This window comes from Pseudophryne corroboree, chromosome 2 (assembly GCF_028390025.1).
Source record: "Pseudophryne corroboree isolate aPseCor3 chromosome 2, aPseCor3.hap2, whole genome shotgun sequence".
NCBI lineage: Eukaryota > Metazoa > Chordata > Amphibia > Anura > Myobatrachidae > Pseudophryne > Pseudophryne corroboree.
Genome location: NC_086445.1, coordinates 222,842,503 through 222,868,032, shown reverse-complemented (window position 1 = coordinate 222,868,032; position 25,530 = coordinate 222,842,503). Strand labels below are relative to the sequence as shown.

Sequence of the window (25,530 nt, the reverse complement as noted above, 5' to 3'; positions counted from 1 at the left end):
CAGAGAGGAAAATCTCAGGTTCTCAGGACTCGCCCCCTCCCCGACCAAACTCACCCGAGCTGCTGGCCAGATCGGCGGTTCTTGCTGCTCTCACCGTCCTGTGTGGGGGCAGTGAAGCCGGAGTGGACGTAAGTATGGCAGCGGCCTTGCGGCGACCTCACAGCAGCCCAAGGAAAAGAGGCGCCCCATCGGGAAACGTGCGCCTGGCCGCTGGAACCCCCGCTGTGGGCCTTTGCGGCGCATCCGTGAGAGAGTCGATGGCGATGCCCTCAAGCCTGGTGCCCCAGCAAGCACCTCAGGAAGCGGTACGCACGCTGAGTACAGAGGAGGAAGAGTGCCCCTCAGCTCGCGACCTGGAGACCCGGCTCCTGGAAAGGCCGGCGGCAGCTCCAATAGGATAGCCAACGGAGAAGGCAGCGTGGAAGCCCCTGCCCCAGTGAGTACTAGCGGCGGCCCCCAGCCCAGCAGTGGACCATCCAACAACTCCAGCTCCTGTAGTCACGGTGCAGCAGTGGCTCCTGTGAGCTGCGGTGTGAAGCTGGCCCCCTGTGGTACCACCAGGAGGCACAACGGAGCAGAAAAGGCCCACATGGCATGGGACAATGACAGGCGCATGCCCCAAAACCAAACTCCCAGCAGTGGCACAGCAACAACCCAGGCTGGCATGCTGGCCCACCCAGGATGGACTGGGCATGCCTCTGCAGTTGCGGCCGGAACAGTGGACGGGATGCCCGAGTGGGACCCCCAGCGGACTGAAGGGCGGAATGGAGCACACAAGAGTCATGAGACCCGCAAGAGGGGCTGCCGTGCTGGGGCCCTAGTCAGGTTGAGATGCAGAGGACACTAATCTGCTCTTCCTGCAATCCTATCAAACACTTTCTTCCTCGCCAACAAGATGGATGAGCTATCCCTGCTCATGAGCGATGTAAGGTCGGGCACTGTTGGGTCATCCATTCTATGCTTCACTGAGACGTGGCTGGACGACCTAATTGCCGACTCCACACTGTAACTGCCGAGCTTCAGCCTCTTCAGGGCCGACCGCGATAAGGACCTCACCGGAAAAACCAGAGTCGGTGGCATCGGCTTCTACATAAACGAAGGGTGGTGCTCCAACGTTACGATCCTAAGTAAATGAAGTAGCCTACAATTGGAGACACTCATCATTAACTGCATCCCGTTCTACTCCCCCCAAGAATGTGCCTCAACAGTACTGGTAGGGGTGTATATCCCCCCCCCCCTTCCCAAGCAAACGCAAACAATGCCCTGCAACAGCTGGCCACAAGGATAACAGATATAGAACTCAAATATCCGGACTCACTGCTTATAGTACTTGGAGACTTTAACAACGCCAACCTGAGCCAGGAGCTACCTAATTACAAGCAGCAAGTGAAATGCCATACCAGGGAGGGGCGAACCCTGGACCACTGCTATACCTCCATCAAGACAGCTTTCCGGTCCAGTCCTCGCGCAGCACTAGGACTCTCTGACCAATGCATAGTTCATCTGCTCCCCACATACAGTTCATCCAGAAACTGAGGACGGAAAAGCCCGTGGTCAAGTCCATCAATGCTGGACAAGTGAAGCAAAGCTGAAGCTTCAGGCCTGTTTTGACTGCACAGATTGGAGGGTTTTTGAAACGTCTGCTACCGACCTGGACGACTTGGCTGATGTAGTGACAGCCTACATCAGCTTCTGCAAGGTCACGTATGTGCCAACAAAACAGTCCGCACCTTCAATAACAACAAGCCTTGGTTCAACTCCCGGCTCAGGAAGCTTTGTCGGGCCAAGGATGAGGCATACTGCAGCGGGGACAGGGCCCTGTATAAACAGGCAAGGAACTCCCTGACACGCGAAATCAGGCTGGCTTTAAAACGATTCTCCAACAAGCTGACTAACAACCTTTCGGCCAACAACCCCGCATCAGTTTGGAGGGGTGTAGTATGGTTTGCCGGGCGGTCGGGGTCCCGGCGACCAGCATTCCGGATGCGGAATCCCGACCGCCGGCATACCAACAGTTGGGCGAGCGCAAATGAGCCCCTTGCGGGCACGGGGGTGCGCTACGCGTGCCACCCTATCTATTCTCCCTCCAGGGGGGTCGTGGATCCCCGAGAGGGAGAAAAGATGTCAGAATGCCGGCGGTCAGGATTCCGGCGCCGGTATGCTGGTCGCCGGGACCCCGACTGCCGGCAACCTGAAGACCACCCGTTTGGGGAGGTATGCAAGCCATAACCAGCTACAAGAAAACCCAAAAACTCACAATCATGCACCAGGAACTGCCGGACGAGCTGAACAACTTTTACTGCAGATTTGAGAAGGGAGATCCCCTGTCCCAGTCCTTCCTCTGTCCAAGGCGAAGCTGACCACCCACTCCCCTATCCTGGTCTCCACTCCCAGGCACTGCGGGTGGATCAGGAAGAGGTAGAAGGAATGTTCAGAAGGGTCAAACCTAGGAAAGCCACAGGCCCGGACAGAGTATCGCCATCTGCCCTAAAGAACTCTGCTGTTCAGCTCGCCCCCATCTTCTCCAAGATCTTCAACACCTCACTGGAGACGTTAAAGGTTCCCTCCTGCTTTAAATATTAAACAAACGTCCCGGTTCCAAAGAGCGCATCTGCAAAAGACCTAAACGACCACAGGCCGATCGCACTAACATCTGTGGCAATGAAAGTGTTTGAACGGCTGGTGCTGAACCACGTAAAAGAAGCAACTAACACCCACCTAGACCACTTGCAGTTCGCATACCGAGCAAACAGGAGTGTCGAGGACGCAGTTAACTTGGGGCTGCACTACATCCCACAGTATCTAGATCAACCGGGCTCTTATGCAAGGGTCCTATTTGTCGACTTCAGTTTGGCATTCAAAACAATTGTCCCCAGTATCCTGCAAGCCAAACTCCTTTCCTTAGGGGTCCCAGGATCGACATGTTTCTGGATCGTCGACTTCCTGACAGCAAGGAAACAGGTAGTGAAAGCCGGGTCATTCACGTCTATTGGGCGCACGATCAGCACGGGGGCCCCTCAAGGATGTATCCTCTTCCCCCTGCTCTTCTTTCTATTTAACAACAACTGCACCTCAGCCGAGCAATCAGTAAAAATTAAAAAATTCGCAGACGACACCACCGTCATCGGCTTAATCAAGGACGAAGACGAATCTGCATACAGATGCGAAGTGGAACGGCTAATGCAGTGGTGCGGCAGGAACAACCTTGACCTAAATCCCCTCAAAACAGTTGAGATGGTGGGGAAAGAAGGAAACCCAATGCCATGCAACCACTCGTTTTTCCCCCTTCTTATGCTATGTATTCCTGTTGCTGCTTGGCAATGCACTGTACCACAAAACAATTCCTAGTGTACGTGAGTACACCTGGCCAATAAAGCTGATTATGATTCTATATATATATATATATATATATATATATATATGTGTGTGTAGCAATCCTGACAAGCGGCGGCACTCAGAGACTGGTCATGGCCGGTAAAGTGCAAAAAGTGCTTTTAATCAATCACTCCATGTCACATGGAGTGATTGATTAAAAGCACTTTTTGCACTTTACCGGCCGTGACCAGTCTCTGAGTGCCACCGCTTGTCAGGATTGCTACACATGTGAATACATTCCAGAAGGCACCAGAGCAGCATTTTCAGAAACAGTGAGTGCCGATTCAATTGCTATATATGTATGTATAAATAAATAAATAAATATAATTATTCAAGGATGGCTGGCACTCCGTAGTATTTGTCCAATATTTGCCCAGGTGCCTTCCTTACCACTCAAAGTGGAAATGTATAGATGGAAAATGCTGGCGGCACTCATGGGACTTAGTAATAGTAGTAATAAGCAAGGCTTGCACGCCTATGTAGATCAACGTTTCAGTTTTATTTTGAAAACTTTCGTCAGGATACATAACACATAAACAACACATACCTTTATAGATGAAGACCATACAGTGTTAACTCGTGGTTCCAGAGCCGCGGTCGACGGCGGCTGACGTCACATGCAATGCGACGGGTGCCCGGTCTGCACCACCTGACCGCCAGCCGTTGCCTGGAGACAGGTGTAAACAAATTGTGTAGAGAAAAACAGACCCAAACATACAAAATATAGTCTAAAGAAAGTACTTGTTAATCCAATGGTATAAAGTTGAAAAGCAAGAATACCGTAAATTCCACATATACATGTATAAACCAATGTGTAAAAAGTATGCAAGAGAATGAAAAAATGCGTGAAGCACAAAAGAGATCCTAAAGCGTTGTGCCGGCATACGGACTGTACTACAAGCAAATGGACAGTTTACTTATTAATGTCATAAAGAAACAATCAAAAGAACACAGCAGTAAATGATAAAAACCAGTACACATGTGCTGTAGATACATCGACGCTGTGAAAGGCGTCTCAGGTATGGGTAGCGCCATTTCATGTCACAGTCTAGTGCAATCTGTCCGTAATACTATGCCATCAGACCGCTGGAATAGAAAGGGTGGCAAATTAATCTGATGGGTATGAGAGACATCACAGATAGCAGTTCCAAGAGTTATATTCATTAAGACCTGCTGGAGACACAGTGTTGAGTTTGTGTATCCAGCGTGTTTCCAAGCGTAACAGTTGTTTGGCTCTGTCTCCCCCCCTGATGCTAATCGGAACATGATCAATGATCTTGTATTTGAGTGTGGATAAATTGTGCTGGAAGGTCTTGAAATGTCTGGCAACTGGCTGATCTTGGTTGCCTCCTTCAAGGGCTTGTCTGATGACCATTCTGTGTGTGGCCATCCTCTCCTTAAACATGCAGGTGGTCTTACCTATATAGAGCAGACCGCAAGGGCATCTAATATAGTAGATGACAAATCTAGTACTACAGGTCAAAACATGTTTGATGGGAATACGTCTGCCAGTGTGTGGATGACAGAAGTCCTTTCCAGTTTCCATATAGCTGCAAGTTATGCAGCCAGTGCATTTGTAACAGCCCGGCTTGCGGGTAAGAAAGTGTGAGGGTCCAGCATTGGATGTACCAGTTATATTATTTCTAACCAATAAATCTTTAAGATTTTTGTTTCTGGTGAAGCTGGGGAGAATTTTGGTTTTTTTAGCAAATTTCAGGTCAGGATCTAGGGCTACAACCGGCCAGAGCTCTTTGGCTGTTTTGTTAATGGTGCGGCTGAATGGATGATATTCCTGCACAAATACTTGTTTATTGAGAAGTGCGGACCTGGGAACTGCTGGTGCTAGTAGCTGTTCTCTGGGAATGGCTAATGCTTTGGTCTTAGCATTGAGTAGATCTTTATAATTGTAGCCTCGTTGTAAGAATTGTACAATCAAAGAATCAATGTCTGTAATGGTTTTTTCATGTGTATCTGAAATTCTGCAAACTCGGAGAAACTGCGAGTAAGGCAGACCTCTGATACAGGCCGGGGGATGCTGACTTTGTGCGTGTAGGTAAGTGTTTCTGTCTGTTGCCTTTTTGTAAAGGCTGGTATGTATTACACCGTTAGTCAGGGAAATATTGACATCAAGGTAATGTACCTGTGTGGCACTAATGTCCCATGTGAACTTAATGGTGGGGTCAAGGGTATTGATCCTTTGTAAATGTGACTCTAGCTGTTGAGTGGAGCCTGTCCAGATCAACAGTAAATCGTCTATATATCTGGTAATCCAAAGTAAGTCACCAGATATAGAGCTATTCGAAAGTAATAATTCCTGTTCTATTTTGAACATGTAAATATTAGCAAACGACGGAGCTACGCAAGAACCCATTGCGCAGCCCCGTAGCTGGCGATACCATTTGCCATTGAAAAGAAAGTAATTCCGAGTCAATGTCAGAGTCAGAAGTTCTAAAAAGAAATCAATATCTGGCCCCTCATAGGAAACATTGTTAGTCAAAAACATTTTAACTGCATGAATGCCAGCATCATGTGGAATGTTGGTGTATAGAGATATGACATCTAAAGTACACAGTTTGCTATTGTCAGGGACTGGTGTAATGGACATCAGTTTATTGATTAAAGTGGTGGTATCTTTAAGAAACATGTGGTGTTTTTGTATCAATGGCTGTAGATAAAAATCCAGGTATTGTGAGATTTTGTAGTATATAGAATCTCTAGCCGCGATGATGGGGCGACCTGGAGGGCGTGTGGGATTTTTATGTAGTTTAGGTATGGTGTAAAGTATGGGTGACACAGGACAATCTTGAGTCAAATTGTGACTTACTTGTTCCGAGATAATGCCCTTGGACACTGCTTGCGTCAAGATGGTTGTGAGCTCATTTTTATAACACTGGGTAGGATCATCAGGCAATTCTTCATATACTTGCACATCCTGTGTCAGGAATCGACTCACCACGGTGACATCTGTCCGCCGCTGCGGACTCCGTCCTGGGTCCCTGCGTTCATCTGTCATCCGCGTCTCTGCCATCAGACGCCATCCTGGGCCTGGGAGCGCTCCTGTGATAGCGGGCGTGTAGCACGCCGCGTTCCCGCTAGGCCGCGGCATGGGCGCCGCCATGACAGCCTCCAGCAGTCAGCATACGGCGGCCAATCCGGTGCTTGGCCGCACCCACTTTTCCTCACTCCACCAATGTCTGTGTAACAAGGGGTATATATGAAGCTGCAGGATCAGTCTGCAGGCATCCTGAACTTTGTGTCACTCCCGCGACTCATGTGTAAGGATCTGGTTCCTGTTTCCTCCGTGTACCTGGATACCTACCTGCTGTTCCGTGTTCCTGGCTATCTACTTAAGACTCTGTACTCCTGGTTACTTCTCACAGCTCCGTGGAACTACAAGCCCCAGCAATACCTGCTTCCATCTACAGGCTTCACACTCACCACCATCTCTGTGTGCTTCAGCCTAGCAGTAGAGACTGACTCCAGGTGTGTTCCATCTCTCCACCTGTGATGCAGCTTGCATGCTGCCAGTGCCTCATCACCTGCACTGTGGACATAGTCAGACTCCTGCCTCTGCTACCAGGTTTGCCATACAACACCATCTCTGCTGGTTCCATGTTTTAATCTGCTCTGGTTCCCATACCAGAATATTCTCTGCCAAGTTATCACTCATCTGTTATCATCATTACCGGTTATCATTTCATCAGTCACCATTCATTCTGTTACCATAGACTTTCAGCTGCCACGCTGTACAATTGACATTTGCATTTCCTACTGTTATTTTCTGCTGCCGTTTTGTGAACCATCTGTCTAATAAATATCATTGCGCTCATGCGCAGAAACATAATCCAGCCTCCTCGTTTTCTCCCATCCACCTCCACTGACCCACTAGCGCCCCCTCCTGGGACACAGACAAAACCAAGTCTGACAGTAAGTTCAGGATGCATGGACTCGGACGGTGGACGGAGTGTGGGGTCAGAGGCCTTGCAAAATCTGGTCTCCCGTTTGGATGGTCAAGAGGCTGCGCAGCAGCAGATGTTCCAGTTCCTGCAAGGGATGTCCTCCCGGATAGATACACTACAGCAATCCCTGCCTAGTGTACACACTCCTACAGTTCCTGTTACTCCAGCACCTGCCAGTACTGTGAGTTCTTCTATGCCGGCTGCATCAGCTCCAGTGTCACGTCTGCACCTGCCCGTGCCAAGCAAGTATGATGGCAGCCCAAAGTTATGTCGCGGGTTTCTCAACCAATGTGAAATCCAGTTTGAATTGTTGTCACATAATTTCCCCACGTCAAGATCCAAGGTTGCCTACATCATCTCTCTACTTTCTGGATCTGCTTTGAGTTGGGTGTCTCCTCTGTGGGAACGTGCCGACCCTCTGATTAACAACTATGCAGAATTCGTGTCAACCTTCAGACGGATCTTTGACGAGCCTGGTCGTGCAACATCAGCTTCTGCCGACCTAATCCAACTTCGTCAAGGTACCCGTAGTATGGGACAATATGTCATCCAGTTCCAGACGTTGGCCGCAGAGATTCAGTGGAACAATCAAGCCCTGGTAGCAGCTTTCTGGCATGGACTCTCTGATCGGATCAAGGACGAACTGGCAACCCGCGATCTTCCTGTACAATTGTCCGATTTAATTTCCTTGTGCATCAAGTTGGACTCTCGCATCCGCGAACGCAACAATGAACGTGCTCGGAGTGAGCCACGCAGATCAAGGATGATACCTTCCGTACAGTTCCAGTCTCCACCTTCTGATGAGCCTATGCAAATAAATAGGTCCCGCCTAACTCCTGAGGAGCGGTCAAGAAGACTTCGTGAGAGACTATGTCTTTATTGTGCGGCTGCAGGTCACCAGATTAATTCCTGCACAGTGCGTTCGGGAAACGCCAGATCCTGACTTGTAAAGGAGGAGTCAAGTTGGGATCTTCTAGACAAGCTCCTTCTAATCAAGACCTTATCCTTCCTGTGACTTTAGAGACTTCAGTTGGGCTTCAGTCTGCATCAGCATTAGTGGACTGTGGAGCCGCAGGAAATTTCATCACCCAAGCTGCGGTAAATAAATTTTGCTTGCCTGTATGTGAACTTTCTTACCCAGTCTACATTACCGCCGTGGATGGTAGCCGAATCTCCAAGGGGAATATTTCTCACCAAACTGCACCAGTGGTTTTGGGAGTTGGGTTCCTACACTCAGAATTAATAAAGTTCTTAGTCATTCCTCAAGCCACCCAGGAGATCGTTTTGGGCATGCCCTGGCTCCAGCTACACAATCCACAGTTTGACTGGTCAACGTTACAACTTACTTCATGGGGTTCACATTGCCATCAGTCCTGTTTAGCCCAAGTTTGTCCAATTAAGTCTACTGAAGTAAAAACCCAGTCAAGTCTTCCTGCGGCTTATCAAGATTTCTCTGATGTCTTCAGTGAAAAAGCCGCGGATGTCCTGCCGCCCCATAGAGAATGGGATTGTCCCATCGATCTCCTTCCTGGCAAGAAGCCACCTAGGGGGCGTACCTACCCGTTATCTGTTCCCGAAACTGAAGCGATGAGCGACTACATCAGGGAGAATTTACAGAAGGGATTCATTCGTCCTTCATCATCACCCGCTGGTGCAGGCTTCTTCTTTGTTAAAAAGAAGGATGGAGGACTGCGTCCATGCATTGACTACCGGGGTCTCAATGACATTACCATTAAAAATAGTGTCAAAGTCAGAAAAATATCCCTATACACGCTGCCATATTTGCACCTCATGCTGGTCCGTGCTGCGCATGCGTGCGCTTTCCCGTGATAGCGCATACCCGCTGATGCGTGCACCCGCTCGCATCGGTATGCGTATTTACGGTAAAGAGTATGTAGTCGTAGCGTGCGACCCAATCGTTACATATTTTCACAATTAATGTAGTTTGTAGATCATGGTCCCTTTGATAGTTTCTGAAAGTTTAGTTAATATAGAATGTCCCTGAGCTGAGGAATCTCTCTTTGTATTGTGGGAAGGGTCTAACAAGAGTCATGCAGCAGTGTTTGGTACCCATCGGAAGAGTATTTAATTAGCAATATTCCGGTGTTGGTTTGGAGCGTATTAATCGCTCGTGCGAATAGTTATGGACATAAGAAGTTTATGTCCATTTCTATTATTTACTCATACTCAGGTATGCGGCGGGAAACCTAGTTTCCCACCCACCTGAGCTGTTTGAAATCGTCACAGCCCACCTGTATGAATCAACCTATGACCTTTTGTTATGATACAGGGCCGAATTCCGACGTCCAATGGACAATGGGATTGTGGGGACTATGAGATTGCATTGTGTGAGGGGCATAAATAGGCAGGCCGACCATATCCAACTTCACTCTCTCATCAACGGTTTTCTGCTGATAACCGGGAGCTGGATATCGAGGCGCATGCGATCATACCCTTTGTGCGTAAGTTTCTCTCCGTAATCATTGTCTTACTGTGAGCCAATTTCTCTCATCTCTCTCCATTTCTCTCTCTCTCTCTCCTTTCTCTTTTCTCTCACATCTCCCCTAGACTAGTATTGAATTGTATTAGATAGTATTGTATTTTGGTTAGGAAGTCTCTGTTATATTGTAGTGTATCATTTGTACTGTTATCCCCTTTTACAAGTATATTAGATATAATACAGTTAATAGGCTTTGGACCCTAAACCAGTATCTGTGTATTTCCTATAGTGTTAAGTGTTCACTTGAGCGTCGGTGACGCTCAAGCAGCTTTGTAGTTAGTCAGGTTACACAAGGTTGCACTTACACCCTGTATTCACATTAAGGTATTCTGTGTATTTCATTGGTATAAGGTTTAGACATAAAGGTATAGCGTTGTGAGCGTCAGCGCCGCTGGTGATCTCCTCGTGGTCTCGAGCGTCCGCTACGCCATAGCGAATCATTACTCTAGTCATAGCCCTTAACGTGCTGTCCTGTGATCGCTGGGCCGTGAGCGAACGTGACGCTTGAGCGTCTCGCCTACGGCGGAGCGATCGTTACGCAACCAGCGTACCCGTACGGTACTTCTTAAGTAAACAGCGTACAGTGTTCTTAGACTTCATAAAGGGTTGTTTATACGACAAAGGAATTTAGCATTGTCAATTGGGGACTCGTCCTATCCTTCTCATATCTGCACTAGGTAGATCAGCAGACATTATCCCCCCAGCAAAGGGTGGGAGGTTGTCTCGCAGTGCTGTGCTGACGGGATAAGCGTCTGCTTCGCTTAGACAAAGAGTGCTGAAGGAATCCGGGAACCGGAAGTAAGAACAAAACGCTTGTGTCTTTTAAAACTGTTTATTCCTCTTCTGTCTTGCGTATACACGCACGCATACATATATATCTGCATTTCTTTTTTCAAATTTCGTATATCACTATTCCTGTTTGCCAATTTTTATAGTTGATAGAAAGTGCTAAAAGAGATTTGCTGTTATTTCATAGTAGAGGTAATAGTTAAAGTATAGACCAACACACGGCTTGTCTGGGAGATAAGGCAGTCAGTGTGGTGTGCGGTAGATGATCAGGGATCATCTACATTGATAAAAGTAGAAATTGTGTTATGGTGGATCTTTGTTTTGCGTACACGTGTCACTAACAAAGACTAGCGTACGCAATCCAAAGGCAGACGCACGCAGCGTTCATTACGCAACGTAGCGTCCGGTTACGCCCACGTAGCTCAAGTCACGAAAAGTTGGATTTTAGCGCAAAGCGATAATTAGCGCAAAGCGATAATTAACGCAAAGGTGATAAGTAACGCACAGCGGTAGATAACGCGACGCGGTAAATAACGCAAATCTATTTTTGGAAAAATCTGAAATTTAGTTTAACAGATCCTGCTCCTAATTGGTAACACAGCTGGGCTGAAGAAAATTTCTGCGCAGAAATAGATATAGAAACAAAGTGTACATGTGTTGAGTGAGTGTGTTTTTATCACATAAGTTTATATAACTTAGAGGTTGAACCAAAAGGAAAGTCGGGTACTCGTCAAAGGACATACGTGTAAGTGACATATACGGTGGCTAGGGAGGCATCCCTGGTTAAATAATATTTGAGCATTAGAGTATAGCGGACCATAAGGTAACAGACCAGGAGGTCATAAGGTAACAGACCAGGAGGTCATTAACAGAAGGTAACAGACCAGGAGGTCATAAGGTAACAGGTTAAATAGACAAAGAGGTCCGCTATAAAGGTACAAGAGGCACAACGCCTGGGGTGTTGGTGCAGAACCCATATAGGCCATACAAGCTCTTGCTGAAGGAATCGCGGCCGGAAACATCGATTCCATTGATCTTTCAGTACATGACAAGTAGTGCTTATGTACTGAACGATTGTACCGCACGTAATTGTGTGCAGTAGTTAGTAATCTGACCTAATACCATTAGAGTAAAGTGGTCACAAACGCTATTTGTACATTCTGACGTGATTTGTGTAATTTTTTATTTTTGGAAGGGAAGTTCGCTGGTCACTCAGGAACTATCTAACAACCCCACCTTTACTGGAAAGAGTAAGTGTCCTGCGGGTAACCCTCATATGTTCCAGTAAACAGAAGGTTCCATAGGGGCCCTGTATCGAGTACGCCAGCACCATATCGGTGTGATCAGGTCGTATTGGTCGAGGTGGGCGAGTGAGTGGGGTACTCGGTAAACCGCCACCGCCGGCCTATTTTTGGACAATTTGGTTTGCTGTAAGGGTTCGCTGAAGACCGTGATATAAAGATCACAGGAGTAGTAAGCAACACCTGCAGATTATGGGGGCCAATTGTTCAGGTAGGGGGCGATCAACCTTGGTTCGGGTTGATTCAGAGAACCGACCCGTCGGGTCGGCAAGGTACATCATGTGTGAAAAATACGGAAGTCACACAGAATCTTTATGTGATGAATGGGAGAGAATGACTGTACAAGACAGGGACAAATTCCCAAGAATAGGTAGCTTCAGTCCAGAAGTGTTACAAAATTTAAGGAGGAGGATATGTCTCCTAAAATCAACAAAGAGACGAATTCAGCATCATGATTATTTACAGTTATGGCACCAGGAAGGTGAGATACAGAGAGGTTTGGCTCTGGCGGCAGGATCTGGGGCAGTCAGGAAGCTGATAGCCACAGCCCCTCCTCCACCATACATTGCAGGAGAGAAGTTGATTGCGGAGAGAAACGCACTGGGTTGTAAAACACAAACTCTTAGTAACCCTGTAAATGTTAATGATGTTAACCAAGTAACTCATGCAATTATTAACCCGTGCAAGATGTACCCTGTTTTGAACCTTCCTCAGGAGTGTGATCAAGACGACGATTCAACAACAATTTCAGCTCTCTCTCTCGCGGCCACCATAGCAGAGACCACAGTAGGCACAACAACACCCACGAGATTAGCGAAAGCCCCTAGCGGAGGGATAGGTGAGGTCGTGTCAACGGGTAAGTACGGCACCATGCACTACACTGAAACAATTTCACCACAAGTTGTAGAATCTACACAGAATGAGGTTGTTAGACTTGCTCCTGTAAGGGTAATAGCAGTTCCCAATGGAAAAACAGATGTGTCTGGAGCCACTCCCATAAGGAACATTGCCATGTACACTCCATTTTCCCGAATGGAATTAAGAACAATAGTGTCCGAATTTCCTGACCCCAGGAAGGACTTAGTTGCTAGCCAAAAATACATCAGGGATCTAGGCAACACTGTAGAACCCAACAACAAGGATTGGCAGATACTGCTAAGAGCTTGTTTACCTTCCAATGTCGACGCAACTCAATTTTTAGCTGACTGTGCATTGGATAAAGATGTACCGCTTACAGACGTGTACAACAAGGATAATGTAAAAAGGATAAATTTACAGCTAAAGGAGTATTTCCCAGCCGTTGTTAAATGGAACAAGATATTCTCCATTAGACAAAAAGAGTCCGAGACGGCATCAGAATATTTTCACCGGGCACTATTAGAAATGGCAAAGTACACTGGAATAGAAGACATTAAGACCAACCCAAACCATCAAGACGTAGCAGTATCTGTACTGATGGATGGTTTAAAGGAAACATTAAAGACTAGGGTACAGACCACGCAACCATGTTGGCGAGGTCTGTCGGTGTCCACTTTGAGAGAGGCTGCTATTGATCACGACAGAAACATCACTAGACACAGGGAGTCGCAAAGTGATAAGTTAATGTCAGTAAGTATACAGGCGCTGACCACAAGGCAGCCTGCGTATGTACCATCGAATCCTGTAAGTAAATCAACTGTAATAACTTGTTATTCCTGTAACAGACCAGGACACTATGCACGAGAATGTAGAACAAAGAGTGTACAAAGATCTTTTCAACCCCCTAGACAACGACACGACACACGACATTGGGAGCAGGGTCCACAGAGGCGGAGTTTTGAGCCACATACAGGGGAAACAAAAAGATATCCCCCGAACAGAGACTGGCATGCCTCTGGTAGTTCCCAGCTAACTCCCTCACAAGTAGTCGCTGCCAGCGGGGTACAGGCAGGCCACCATACCCAATAGGGGTGTGGCCATACCTGTAATCTGCAGCCAGTTAAGTTGATTGCCAGTCTTGGAAGCGAACCAGAGATTGCAATCAATGTAGCTGGTAAAACTTTAAACTTTCTTGTAGACACAGGGGCGGCCAAGTCAGTGATAAATTCGACAGTGGGCATGAGAACCACTGGTAGGACAATTCCAGCCATGGGAGTAACAGGAGTAGTCCAGCACTACCCTGTTAGCAAACCAGCCGAGATTACAATAGGGCCTTTGCATACCAAGCATTCCTTTTTGCTGGCTGCATCGGCACCAACTAATCTCCTGGGTAGAGACTTACTATGTAAAATGGGTTGCGTCATTTATTGTACTCCTGAAGGTGTATTCTTGGACATTCCTGAGAATCACGCTCAGGAGGTACGAGACATGTTAGACTCCCCATCAAAATTAATGTCACATTCCATTATGACAAATAGGAATCCATCCCAAGTAGAAGAGATGACATCTCAGATACCAGAGTCACTTTGGACAAAAGATGGACAGGACACTGGATTAATGGCAAACGTAGCTCCAGTAGTTGTACAAGTAAAAGATGGTAGGATAGCTCCAAAAATCCCACAGTATCCTCTGAAGCCAGAGGTGGAGTTAGGAGTTTTCCCAGTAATAGAACGCTTGCTGCAACAGGGCATTCTAGTAAGAACGTCCAGCACAGCAAATAGTCCCATCTTCCCTGTTAAAAAGAGTGGGGGGAGGGGTTACAGGCTAGTGCAGGATCTAAGGGGGATTAACAAAATAGTTGAGAGTCAGTTCCCCGTAGTGCCTAATCCAGCTGTCATCCTAATGCAAATTCCTCCCACTGCCAAATTTTTCACTGTTATTGACCTCTGCTCCGCATTCTTTTCGGTACCTCTGCACCCTGACAGCCAATATTTGTTTGCTTTTACATACAGAGGAGTCCAATACACGTGGACTCGGTTACCCCAAGGTTTCATAGATAGTCCAAGTATATTTTCTCAGGCTTTGCATGATTGTTTACAGTCTTTCCAACCGGAGAGTGGATCAGTATTGATACAGTACGTGGACGATTTACTGCTGTGTTCAGATTCACTGGAAGCCTCTCTGAAGGATACGAAACAGCTCCTGTTTCATCTTTCAGACACAGGTCACAAGGTTTCCAAAGACAAGTTACAATTATGCCAGACTAAGGTAAAATATTTGGGACACTGTCTAACACAAGGACTGAGACACCTGACCGCTGATAGAATCCAAGCCATTAGAGACATGACACTGCCACAAACCCAGCAACAGATCAGGACGTTTTTAGGAATGTGTGGGTATTGCCGTAATTGGATCCCAGGGTTTTCCATATTGGCGCTACCTTTGCAGGAAATGGTCTCTTCAAACAAACCTGATCGGATTTCGCATACAGACGAATCCGAAGCAGCATTTGAGAGACTTAAGCAATGCCTAACGCAGGCACCAGCACTAGGTATGCCAGACTATGGGAAACCCTTTGAACTATACGGAACAGAAAGTGCTGGGTGCGCAGCAGGTGTACTAACCCAAAAACACGGTGACGCCAGCAGGCCAGTCGCATACTACAGCGCCCAGCTAGACACGGTAGCGCGATCTCTCCCCACATGCTTGCGTAGCGTTGCGGCGATAGCATTGCTAGTGACAAAAAGCGAAGATGTCGTGCTAGGCCACAACCTCACAATCCATACACCACATGCGGTATCTGCCTTATTGAATTCTGCCCAAACCAGACACGTCTCATCAGCAAGGTTTACAAGATGGGAATTGGCATTAATGGCCCCAGTAAACATCACCATAAGGAGATGCAGCGCATTAAATCCTGCAACATTTCTACCAGGTGTGCCTGGTCAGACACAAAGGGTGGAAGGTGAGAGTGATGAGGAAGGAGGATTTAATGCAAAGGAAGATACACATGATTGTATGGAATATTTGACCCAAAATTTTACCGCAAGGCCTGACATCAGTGACAATCCACTGGAAGATGCAGAACTCACGTTCTACACTGACGGTAGTTGTCATAGACAGTCAGACTCGGGAGACTTGTGTACTGGATACGCAGTCGTAGATGACCAAGACACCATAGAAGCGGAACCGCTAGGCCCACCTCACTCAGCCCAGGTTGCTGAACTGGTCGCCCTAACCAGAGCATGTGAATTGGCTAAGGGCAAGTCAGCCAATATCTACACCGATTCTAGATACGCCTTCGGGGTAGTACATGATTTCGGAGACCTATGGCGCCTCAGAAATTTCATGACGGCAGCTGGTACACCGATAGCGCATGCAGCTCACATAAAAAGGCTTCTAACAGCGATACAGGAACCCGACAGAGTGGCTGTTATCAAATGTAAAGCACATACACATAGTCAAGACCCAGTGTCACTTGGTAACAGCCGAGCAGACGAAGCCGCAAAGCTTGCAGCTGCTACCCCCATACAGACAGACACCACACAACTGATGGTATTTCATACCATCAACACACAAAAGTTGTGTGAGATGCAGAATTTGTGTTCCACACAGGAAAGAGCAATCTGGAAGGCAAAGGGATATGGCCAGGAGTCCTCAGGGCTCTGGACGGATGGACATGGTAAACCAGTGGCCCCCAGAGCATATCTTCCATGTCTGGCTGAAGCAGCTCACGGGCTGACTCATCTAGGCAAGGAGGGAATGTGCAAATTGGTAAGAGCATACTGGTGCGCCCCAGGATTCTCCTCTCATGCGAGTAAAAGAGCAATGTCATGCCTTACCTGTCTGAGAAAGAATATTGGAAAGGCAATACCTACAGAACCATCCCATATCCCACCTGCCGGCGGCCCTTTCCAGGTAATACAAATTGACTTCATTCAATTACCCCCATGTCGAAATTTGAAATATGTACTTGTTTGTATAGATGTTTTCTCGAATTGGGTCGAAGCATTTCCAGCAGCTACAAATACCGCTATGTTTACAGCTAAGAAAATTGTGCAGGAATTTGTATGTAGATATGGTATCCCTAGAATCATTGAAAGTGATAGGGGTACCCATTTTACAGGTGATGTCTTTCAAGGAATGTGTAAATTAATGGGTATTGATAGCAAGCTGCACACTCCGTACCGTCCACAGGCGAGTGCGAAGGTCGAAAGAGTGAACAGCACTATTAAAAATAAATTGAGTAAAGTAATGGCAGAGACAGGACTGACGTGGCCAGAAGCTTTACCCATCGTTTTGTATAGCATCAGAACCACTCCCAGGTCCCCTCTTAATCTGTCTCCTTTTGAAATCTTGTTTGGTCGACAACCGCATGTCATGATTAACCCTCAGGATGATTTGAAATGTAACAATGAAGTAACTGTAAAGTACTTAATTAACATGAGTAAACAGTTAAGGAATCAAAATGATAATCTGAAGTTGGTGATTCCTGATTTACCAGATAGTAATTGTCATGACATTGAACCTGGGGATTATGTAATGATACGAAATTTTCTACGCTCAGGTTGTCTTATTGATAGATGGGAAGGACCATACCAGGTCTTATTGACTAGCACCACAGCATTGAAGGTTGCTGAGAGAGAGACTTGGGTCCATTCATCCCACTGCAAAAAGGTTGCTGATCCAGAGAAGTCCCGTGATAAGGAACAGACGGTAGAGGTTGTATCACTGGAGTGTCTGTTCCAGGAGGACTGAGGCGGCACCTGAGCCTTGAAGACCGAAAGCAGTTGTCGACTCCCCTCTCCCTTTTATTGTTTTTCTCCACTTCCCATCCCCTCTCCCTTAAAATTTCTTTTCCCCCTTCTCATTCTTCTCCATTTCCTCCTCAAAGATGGACTTGCCCCAAGAGACTGTGATCCGGATTATGATGTTGACCATGATGTTGACCAGAGCAGTCTGTTCCGGCGAGAGTACCATAGAGGTCGAGAGAGGTTCTGGAATGGGTTCCGATTATGATGATGGAGGCGTAGTTTTCCAAGATCAACCAAACCAACAAGCAAAGGCGAGTATCAGAAAACGATCCGATAGCATTGATCATAGAAGAAATTGTGACGGATTGTTAGCTGAAGAAAACTGTATCTGTAGGCTCTGTGATAATCTGGTTGAAGATGGATGCATAAAGAAATGCCAATCCAGTTTTAATATCCATATAGACCGGCATCCATTGAGTGACTATCACTCCTTAGTGGGTAACGTATTAAACCAAACAGATTGTTGGGTATGCTCTCAAGTACCTCAGGGTCATAGCAAATCAGGGCTAGTACCATTTCCTTTAACGTTAGGGGAGGTACTTGAGCTAAGTGGTGGGAGACCGGTGGACCGGAGGTTTAATATCTCCAGCCCTCCTAGTTTGAAGCTCCACCAATACCATGTGGATAGGTCCCTCTTATGTTTCAACATCTCCAATCCCAGAAAACCGGGAAATTGGGAAGTGTCGTGGAGCAATTTAACCATGACCTTTTCACACAGAGCAGATAGAATGCCTACAGATACAGAGCTTGTACGCCACATAGCCAGTAGAGGAAAATCTTTCCGGTATCGATATACCTTAGGAAATAGGATTACTAGAGTTGGAGAGGTATCACCAGGATACTGTGCACATATCGTACAAACTGATACGTGCATTAAGCAGATGGAAGAATTAGGGTCAGGAGATTTCACCTGGAAGGTTTGTAACATGGTAATGTCCTTCTCCGTCCCATATGTTCTCCCCGATGATGCATATTTCATATGCGGGAGAAAGGCGTACAAGTGGCTTGCCCCAAACTCTGAAGGATTGTGTTATATTGGAAAAGTATTGCCTGAAGTGATGACTGTTACACATGACAAAATGAAGGACATACACCGTGGTGCCCAAGCTCCTTATACTCACACTCATTACGAGCACCGAGTTAAAAGACAACTGTCAGAAAGGTTAGAGCATCCGGCCTCTGATCTTATCCATGAATCCACCGGGATTCAGGTTCTGGTAGCGTTAGATTTCACTCGCACCGCTCGAGGAGTGATGAACTATAAATACATTTCCGCACTCGCCAATTTGTTAGATAATATCACTGAAATGTATGATGACACGTTTAGATACACTGGAAGAGAACTTCAAGCTTATAAAACAGAACTAGTTCAGCATAGGATGGTTCTTAATTATCTTACAGCAGTAACAGGCGGATATTGTGTTACATTGGCAACACAGTACGGCATAAAGTGTTGCACGTATATCACAAATAGCACCGAGGATCCGGTAGAGGTCATAGACCAAAAGATGGACGATATTCTCCAATTGAAGTGGGAATTTCGTCGAAAACACAATCTCACCCTTGCTGCTGTAGGTAATGAGCTGACTGGTTGGGTGTCATGGTTGAACCCGCGAAATTGGTTCTCCGGTTTGGGAGACTGGGCTCAAGGAGTCATAATGGATGTTGGAAAGTTTCTACTATGTATCTTGGGTGTCGTTATATCGATTGGATTGATATTTAGATGCGGGCAGGCTTTAATGAGGTGCAAACAAAGTACAAAAGTGATGAGCTTGAGGAGTGAGGAAACTGTAATTAACCTGGATTTGATTTATGACCCAATGATAGAAACCAGAATGTGATGAAAATGCGATTATACGGTCCGTTTCTTTCACCTGTTTTTCTGCTTTTCTCCAAGATACAAAGACCCCCTTGGACGAGGAAGTTGACGAGACGCTATACAGACAACAGACAAGCACCAAAGATGAAGTTTTGACAACCTATGATATGGACACTTGATGAACTTTGCCATGGATCCCCAGTTTCCCTAGTATTTTTAAACTCACGCTAGCCCAACATTTTTTGTAAATCTGATGGCACTGACAAAGCTATTTGCTCATGCCCAAGGAGCAATACAGCGCAAAGAAGACGACTCTCAACAGATACCGAACACAACTTCAACGACAGATGTACATTTCCCTGACATAGAATATCATTGCATTTTCCATAAGTGTTCTTTATCTTCATCTCTACAACCCTCAGGTAATGACACACATAGACGATAGGGAATACAGGCACAGATATCAGCAACCACATACCTCCCCCATTCATGTATCATCAACTAAAATGTGCATCCCCATTTTGTTACAACTGAAAGCCGAAATGAGCTCGGTAAAGTTTGACAGCCCATCCACAGACCCGTACCACGGGATAAGAAGGAATTCAAATGTATACTTCGCAATACCTCGAAGCTTGATTTACAACACGTACGGCACGATGATACATGACCCTCCAAACATGGACTCATACACACATGCTTCTGCTATCACACTAGGTCATACCCTCTTCACACCTACTCCTCTCTCCTCCCTCACCCAACCATGGAAATGAATTAACCCCTGACATATATTTTTCTCCTTTTGAAATGTTTTAGAAGGTGGCAGTTATTACTGACTGCCAAAGGGTGGACTGTCAAAGTCAGAAAAATATCCCTATACACGCTGCCATATTTGCACCTCATGCTGGTCCGTGCTGCGCATGCGTGCGCTTTCCCGTGATAGCGCATACCCGCTGATGCGTGCACCCGCTCGCATCGGTATGCGTATTTACGGTAAAGAGTATGTAGTCGTAGCGTGCGACCCAATCGTTACATATTTTCACAATTAATGTAGTTTGTAGATCATGGTCCCTTTGATAGTTTCTGAAAGTTTAGTTAATATAGAATGTCCCTGAGCTGAGGAATCTCTCTTTGTATTGTGGGAAGGGTCTAACAAGAGTCATGCAGCAGTGTTTGGTACCCATCGGAAGAGTATTTAATTAGCAATATTCCGGTGTTGGTTTGGAGCGTATTAATCGCTCGTGCGAATAGTTATGGACAAAAGAAGTTTATGTCCATTTCTATTATTTACTCATACTCAGGTATGCGGCGGGAAACCTAGTTTCCCACCCACCTGAGCTGTTTGAAATCGTCACAGCCCACCTGTATGAATCAACCTATGACCTTTTGTTATGATACAGGGCCGAATTCCGACGTCCAATGGACAATGGGATTGTAGGGACTATGAGATTGCATTGTGTGAGGGGCATAAATAGGCAGGCCGACCATATCCAACTTCACTCTCTCATCAACGGTTTTCTGCTGATAACCGGGAGCTGGATATCGAGGCGCATGCGATCATACCCTTTGTGCGTAAGTTTCTCTCCGTAATCATTGTCTTACTGTGAGCCAATTTCTCTCATCTCTCTCCATTTCTCTCTCTCTCTCTCCTTTCTCTTTTCTCTCACATCTCCCCTAGACTAGTATTGAATTGTATTAGATAGTATTGTATTTTGGTTAGGAAGTCTCTGTTATATTGTAGTGTATCATTTGTACTGTTATCCCCTTTTACAAGTATATTAGATATAATACAGTTAATAGGCTTTGGACCCTAAACCAGTATCTGTGTATTTCCTATAGTGTTAAGTGTTCACTTGAGCGTCGGTGACGCTCAAGCAGCTTTGTAGTTAGTCAGGTTACACAAGGTTGCACTTACACCCTGTATTCACATTAAGGTATTCTGTGTATTTCATTGGTATAAGGTTTAGACATAAAGGTATAGCGTTGTGAGCGTCAGCGCCGCTGGTGATCTCCTCGTGGTCTCGAGCGTCCGCTACGCCATAGCGAATCATTACTCTAGTCATAGCCCTTAACGTGCTGTCCTGTGATCGCTGGGCCGTGAGCGAACGTGACGCTTGAGCGTCTCGCCTACGGCGGAGCGATCGTTACGCAACCAGCGTACCCGTACGGTACTTCTTAAGTAAACAGCGTACAGTGTTCTTAGACTTCATAAAGGGTTGTTTATACGACAAAGGAATTTAGCATTGTCAATAGTTATCCATTACCACTCATTACCGAATTATTTGACAGAGTTAAAGGAGCCCGCATCTTCACCAAGCTAGATCTCCGCGGTGCCTACAACCTCATCAGAATCCGGAGTGGTGACGAATGGAAGACAGCTTTTAACACTCGAGATGGTCATTACGAGTACCTGGTAATGCCATTCGGGTTGAGTAATGCCCCAGCAGTGTTCCAACACTTTGTGAACGAAATCTTCCGTGACGTTCTGTATAAATACCTCGTTGTTTATCTGGATGATATCCTCATCTTCTCCCAAGATCTTCCCTCTCATCGTCTACAAGTCCGTGAAGTCCTCCGACGTCTTCGTGTGAACCGGCTCTACGGTAAACTATCCAAGTGTACCTTTGAAGTTTCCTCTATACCCTTTCTGGGATATATAATTTCCGGATCGGATCTCCAGATGGACCCGACAAAGTTGGAAGCCATTGCCAATTGGTCCATTCCAAATTCTCTCAAGTCTATTCAGCGGTTCCTGGGATTTGCCAACTACTATAGGAAATTTATTCGGGGATTCTCCACTCTCATCGCTCCTATTACCAACTTAACTCGGAAAGGGGCAGACCATTCCAACTGGTCAGAAGAGGCTTTAGCGGCCTTCCAGAAAATCAAGCTGGCCTTTATGTCTGCTCCAGTTCTGTCCCAGACAGATGTAAACAGACCGTTCGAGTTGGAGGTGGATGCCTCTACAGTTGGAGTTGGAGCTGTTCTCTCCCAGAAGGGAACTGATGGGAAAATCCACCCCTGTGGATTTTATTCTCGTAAATTCCTCCCTGCAGAAGCTAACTATTCCGTTGGAGATCAAGAACTACTGGCGATTAAGCTGGCCCTCGAGGAATGGAGGTATCTCCTGGAAGGGGCCAAACATCCGTTCAACATCTACACGGATCATAAAAATCTGCTATATTTAAAGGCAGCCCAGTGCCTTAATCCTCGCCAGTCCAGGTGGGCTATGTTTTTCTCACGTTTTAACTTTAAGCTTCATTTCCGCCCAGGTTCGCAGAATGTTAAAGCTGACGCCTTATCCCGATCTATGGAATCCGTAGAGGAAATGTCTGACTCAGTTCCACATTCCATCCTGAGTCCAGTGGTATTTGCTGCATCTCAAGTCTCCCCAGCTCCTCCTCCTGGTAAGACTTTTGTTTCCCCAGAACTCCGTCCCAAGTTGCTGTCTTGGGCCCATCAATCCAAGTTCACTGGTCATCCCGGTGTTCTGAAAACCTTCAAGTTCCTCTCTGAGACATACTGGTGGCCAAAGATGAAAGCTGACATCAAGGATTTCGTGGCATCCTGTCCTAAGTGTGTGCAGCACAAGACTCCTCGTCAGTCTCCAGCAGGTCAGTTACAACCATTGTCTGTTCCTAGTCGCCCTTGGTCACACCTGTCCATGGACTTTATCTCCGACCTTCCTCCTTCTCAAGGATACAATACCATCTGGGTTGTAGTGGACAGATTTACCAAGATGGCCCATTTTGTTCCTCTCCAGGGTCTCCCTTCTGCCCCAAAACTCGCCCAAATCTTCCTACGGGAGATTTTCCGCTTACATGGTCTACCCTCAGAAATAATATCCGACCGAGGTGTACAGTTTGTAGCGAGGTTTTGGAGGGCTCTCTGTTCTGCCATGCAGGTTAAACTGAAGTTCTCGTCATCTTACCACCCTCAGACGAATGGGCAGACAGAGAGGGTAAATCAAGAACTAGAGACATTTTTAAGGTTGTATGTTTCATCTTCTCAGGATGACTGGTTTGATCTGCTCCCATGGGCCGAGTTTGCCCACAACTTCCGCTACCACACTGCTACTGAGACAACTCCATTCTTCGCAGTGTATGGGCAACATCCTCGTGTTCCAGATTTCCAAGAACTCCCTCACATGGATGTTCCTGCTGCCACTACTGCCCTGAGTCAGTTTTCTTCAATCTGGAGGAAGATTCACACTTCTCTCAAAAAGGCCTCCAGCCGGTATAAATACTTTGCTGATCGCAAAAGACGTGCAGTTCCTAGCCTGAAACCTGGGGACAAGGTTTGGCTGTCTACCCGGAACCTCCGTCTTAGGGTCCCGTCTATGAAATTTGCACCACGTTTCATTGGTCCCTTTCCTGTCGAAAGAGTCATCAACCCTGTGGCCTACAAGCTGAAGTTACCACCTTCTCTGCGAATACCTAATGCTTTTCATGTTTCTCTCCTCAGACCTTTAGTCCTGAATCGTTTCCAAAGAGCTCTTCCAGTTGGTCCCAAAGTTCGAACTCAGCGGGGCGTGGAGTTCGAGATTGGCAAGATTCTGGATTCCCGTTGCCGGTATGGACGTCTTCAATACCTTGTCGATTGGTCCGGTTATGGCCCAGAGGAGAGAAGGTGGGTAAATTCGTTGGATGTCCATGCTCCAAGGTTGGTCCGTGTCTTCCATAACACTCATCCTTCCAAGCCACGTGGGTGTTCGGTGCCCACCCTTAAAGGGGGGGGTACTGTCAGGAATCGACTCACCACGGTGACATCTGTCCGCCGCTGCGGACTCCGTCCTGGGTCCCTGCGTTCATCTGTCATCCGCGTCTCTGCCATCAGACGCCATCCTGGGCCTGGGAGCGCTCCTGTGATAGCGGGCGTGTAGCACGCCGCGTTCCCGCTAGGCCGCGGCATGGGCGCCGCCATGACAGCCTCCAGCAGTCAGCATACGGCGGCCAATCCGGTGCTTGGCCGCACCCACTTTTCCTCACTCCACCAATGTCTGTGTAACAAGGGGTATATATGAAGCTGCAGGATCAGTCTGCAGGCATCCTGAACTTTGTGTCACTCCCGCGACTCATGTGTAAGGATCTGGTTCCTGTTTCCTCCGTGTACCTGGATACCTACCTGCTGTTCCGTGTTCCTGGCTATCTACTTAAGACTCTGTACTCCTGGTTACTTCTCACAGCTCCGTGGAACTACAAGCCCCAGCAATACCTGCTTCCATCTACAGGCTTCACACTCACCACCATCTCTGTGTGCTTCAGCCTAGCAGTAGAGACTGACTCCAGGTGTGTTCCATCTCTCCACCTGTGATGCAGCTTGCATGCTGCCAGTGCCTCATCACCTGCACTGTGGACATAGTCAGACTCCTGCCTCTGCTACCAGGTTTGCCATACAACACCATCTCTGCTGGTTCCATGTTTTAATCTGCTCTGGTTCCCATACCAGAATATTCTCTGCCAAGTTATCACTCATCTGTTATCATCATTACCGGTTATCATTTCATCAGTCACCATTCATTCTGTTACCATAGACTTTCAGCTGCCACGCTGTACAATTGACATTTGCATTTCCTACTGTTATTTTCTGCTGCCGTTTTGTGAACCATCTGTCTAATAAATATCATTGCGCTCATGCGCAGAAACATAATCCAGCCTCCTCGTTTTCTCCCATCCACCTCCACTGACCCACTAGCGCCCCCTCCGGGGACACAGACAAAACCAAGTCTGACATCCTGTAGTTGAGAATAAATCTCTTGTTTGTAATCCGACAGATTTTGTAGCACAATACCACCTCCTTTGTCTGCAGTCCGTATGATTAAATCTTTATCAGCTCTCAGATCTTGCAGTGCCTGTCGTTCTGCAGATGATAAATTATTGAATATAGAGCGTGTCTTTTGTGTCTGAGAGACAACTGCTCTATCTAGAGTTTTAGAGAAGCTCTTGATGGACGCATTGTTGGAGATGGGGTCAAATCTGGATTTAGTTTTGATGCACGCTGGAACAGGGGCACTGTTGGATGGCACAGGGGGGGGAGATTTTTCAAAATATTCTTTGATCCTTATATATATATACACACACACGGAGAAAGGCAGCGGCACTCACAGGGCTTGAATTCA

General features: G+C 46.8%; 1 long non-coding RNA gene across 1 annotated transcript in view; it reads right to left on the bottom strand.

Moving 5' to 3' along the window:
- The window catches only part of LOC135050674 (uncharacterized), a 122,253-nt gene that overhangs the window by 43,713 nt on the left and 53,010 nt on the right, over positions 1 to 25,530 (bottom strand). The window lies entirely within an intron of this gene.